Here is a 4,149-nt window from a genome sequence, read left to right on the forward strand (position 1 = left end):
AGCAACGCCTCCTTTGTTGATTAACACCTTGGTATTGTTGCCGGAATCACCCCTTGAAAGCCCAACACACAACTGTCCATGACTAAAGACATGCTCGGGAAGATAAATACCGGTGTTTTCAATTGTTTTTCCTTGTGCTTTGTTGATGGTGAATTCAAAGCACATATGTACTGGAAATTGCTATTGTGAATCATCTTATTAGGCATCTCAAGATTCTTTGGCGGGCTCATTGGCATCCTATGAAGGAATACTCTTTTATCCGCTGAATTCCCACTGAGGATCACTGCATGAATATAATTTGGAAAGAACTTCTTTATGATAATCCTAGTACCATTGCAAAAGCCGTTCTTAATTAACATTAACATTTCTGAGTAGCATAATGGGTGCTCCTAGCTTCAGTTTCAACACATGAGGAAGTAAACCACCCGAAGTTATTCCGTTCAAGTGTTCTTGAAGATATAGGTTTTGGAAATCATCTTCCAAAGAATCGAATAAATAAATATGTATGTTATTCTCCGAGAAACACGCTAACCACTCAATCATTTAACTTATCGTCTTGCTCATTCAGTGGTGTAATCAATGCCCGGTCAAGAAAGTAATCTTGATCCTCAGAATTATCTACCAAGTCGGGAAAGGTAGCATCTATCAGTTGGGACACTGAATGTTCACCAGTCCAGGGTATCACCATATCATCTGGCATGTTTATCATGTCATTTTACGAAGAAGGTTCATTTCCATCACCAACTCGCATCAAGAAAACATAATAAGACATATCGCCCATTGTACATTATTCTTCTTCGTACGAAGAACCTTTAGACGTCTCCACAGAGGCGACCTGGTAAGACACGAATCGACCATTTTCCCCCTTGAAGATTTTGGTACAACTGGAAGAACTTGGCGGACATCACCTCCCATAATTATAATCTGACCACCAATGGATTCTCGTCATCCGTTATACCTCTGATAGCCCTATCGAATGCCTCGACAGGATACCGATGTGCCATTGTAGCTTCATCCCACATAATCACAGTAAATTGACGGAGAAGATCAGCAAACTAGTCATTTTTAGCGATGTCACATGAAGATATTGCTTCTGGGGTAAATGGAAGATTGAATCTTGAGTGTGCAGTTCTTCCACCAGGTAACATAATAGCTGTAACTCCAGACGTAGTTGTTGTTATGGAAATACCACCACTTCTTATAACGGTCGACAAAATAGCACGATAAAGAAAAGTCCTCCTGGTACCTCCTGGACCATCAACAAAGAAGATTATGCTTTCTTTTCTTCCGACGGCATCCATAATTGCATCATAAGCCTTGGTATGATCTTTACTCAACTTGTCCACATTCAGCATATCTTCTTCAAAAACCGGAATGGATACCTCCTCTTCGATCAAATACATGTAATTGTATCATCCAACATTCCTACAACTGCTGGAAGATCATAATATTTTAGACGCTTTCCATGTTGATGAAGCATTTGATCGATCTCTCTAAGAAGACGATCTGATAAGTATGCATATCTTGTATCACTTGAACTTGAATAATATTCAACCATGTCGTTGAAGTAATCCTCCCATAACTTTCTAATGTCCACCGAGTTTCCAAAAACCAATATGCTACCAAAAAGAGTTCTCAAAGCAGATGTCACCTTGTTTGTTGCTGCTTCCGCCATACATTCCCTCACACTGTTATCATTCTCAAACAATTCTCGTGCCTCGGCTGCACTTTTGAATGTCTGACATATTTTGCTATCAACTATCAATTCGTTTGAAGTGGCACCCCTAACATGCATACGTATGAGCCTCAGAAAAAACCTTTCAGACGCAATAGGTGGTACAGTATATACCCTACATATAACCCTTTGTTTTTTTCTTCTTCTATGTCATTTCATAATTGCTTTATATCATTCATAGTGTTCAGGAAACTTCCGATATAACCATTACCTAGCCATATGATCACATCCATTTGTAAAAAAATATGCAGTCAACATCGTATTAGAATTCCTTTCATTTGCCTAGACCTCATCGACTGTTTAATGCTCGTATAACATGATACTATTTTCTTTGGGAAGATGCAACTGCAATTGTTGAACTGATGGACACATCTTAGTCATCACAAACCTGTATATTCTCCACATTGCCTCTTGAGCACACACCCATCTTGCATTGATATAATGTGCTACCTCGTCTTTCTCGGATTCTGGCTGCACTCGAAAGTAAATACAATCTGGGCCCTTGTAGACGTACTTGTAAAGATACTTCACACTTTGGACACTGGAACAAACTTCTATATTTATGTGGCAACCGTATTTCTGAAGAAGCCAAGGATTGTAAGGCACCACAAATCTGTTATCTGCTATGAAGTTCTTACTCATTGGTATAGTATTTCCATCATCTCTCTTCTGGTAAACTGGATATGCATTCTTTCCTTGCACGATACATTCATAAAATTGTTTCAGAAACCCTCTCTGGCACTTTCCTTCCCTCATGCACTTGCTACCACACAGACCATGAATCATCCATTTTTTCATATGCTTATACAACTCGGGCTCTTTCTTTTTATCAGGTATTTCTGCTCTAACTATGCGATCATAATCATCAGAACCTTATAACTTGTCTTCTTTTTCCAAAATGATCAACATATGAACATGGGGTAGACCTCTTTTCTGAAATTCAATCACATGAACATGGCAGCTACTCTTCCTAGTACATTCTAGTTAAAAACATCTTCCTTCAACTCTTCAAATTTAGCACAGAATACCCTAGTTGTTAAATCTGGTATATCTGATGCAAATTGACCGGGACGTAATTCAGCTACAATCTCAGACCAAAGTGGATTGCAAGTCATTGTAAGAAATATATCAGGCTTCCCATATTTATGTACCAATGCCATCGCATCTTGGTGTTGCTTCTTCATATCACGCGGTCCACCAATGTATGAAGAAGGTAATACTATCTTCTTGCCTAGTTCGTCTATTGAGACAAAAAACGTATCAAGAATTCGTGCATGTTTGATGTACATAGGATATAAAATTAGAAACATACCAAGTGTTTTGCTTTCTTTTAAAACTAAAGTGGATTCTGAAGCTTTGAGTTTGAATTTGATTTTAGAAAAAAAAAAATAGAATGCACATATGTATCTTACTTATAACTTACCTACGATGGTTTCTCCCGCTCTTTTTGCATCTTGTAGTCCTTCGTAGATTTCTTCCCTTATTTCCTTTTAATGACCTGTAATCCATCTGAGTCTGGCGGAGTCAATTTTAACTCAATTATCCACAACTTACTATTGCAACAATCGCCGTCCTCGAAGAAAAAGTGAATCATGATTGCTTCAGATCTGTCCAATAATTAAAAGATATAAAAACACCCAAAAATTGATTAAAAGATACTATAAAAATGTGAGTTCAGGTCTTTGGATTTATAAACTGTATTTATTAATACCTACAGAATTTATAGTCAGAAACACATTAGAGAAGATATAATTCAGAAAAACCATGAATTCAAAAGCTTTCATCATTAAAGACCGTCCTAATACCTGCAAAATGTGTGAATAGTATCCACAGCATGACATCTTTCTTCCATTTTCATCTTTGTTATTTATGTCCCACCCGTATAGCAAGATCATTCCTAACAACGAAAACAGAAAACGGATAATAATAGCAAACAACAAACGAAATGACCTGTGCATTGTAATTGATATGCAAAAGATGTCGTAATTACCACCTGTCTCAAAGACCTGTAAGAGATTCCCAGCCATTGTCTGCACTACTATTTCACGTTCAGTATGTTGGTAACTTTCATCTCCTGTTGGTACAATAGCTGCAACCTGGGAAGCATTTGGAAGAGTGTGTTGCAACTGATCTTTAGGTTGCTCTTTAATAATAATCAACTGACTATTCAAAAGATCTTCTCGTTCTACACCTTGACGAAAAACATGGACAAAACTATTGTGTGTATTCAATATTTCCCTTAACAGCTTCAACACATCTCTATCCAACATATCGTTACCTTCCTTCATCCTCCACTTAATCTCCTGATTTGTGTCATAGAAACATATTTGTAGATATCGCTGTCGAGGTGCTTTATCTGGAGGTAAAAGATTATGCCAGGCCGATTCTGTGGATTGAACCAAAATCGTCTCACA

The 4,149-nt window shown here is 37.7% G+C and overlaps 1 long non-coding RNA gene across 1 annotated transcript; it reads right to left on the reverse strand.

Annotated features, from left to right (window-relative positions):
• Positions 1–1,928: 1,928 nt before the first annotated feature.
• LOC113335670 lies at positions 1,929–3,567 on the reverse strand. The gene is made up of 3 exons (XR_003353445.1): positions 3,541–3,567; positions 3,159–3,342; positions 1,929–2,975 (listed from the first exon to the last, which is right to left on the reverse strand). It is a non-coding gene; the product is annotated as an uncharacterized LOC113335670 (long non-coding RNA).
• Between the last annotated feature and the right edge of the window lie 582 nt (positions 3,568–4,149).

Source organism: Papaver somniferum, unplaced genomic scaffold (assembly GCF_003573695.1).
Source record: "Papaver somniferum cultivar HN1 unplaced genomic scaffold, ASM357369v1 unplaced-scaffold_15, whole genome shotgun sequence".
Taxonomy (NCBI): domain Eukaryota; kingdom Viridiplantae; phylum Streptophyta; class Magnoliopsida; order Ranunculales; family Papaveraceae; genus Papaver; species Papaver somniferum.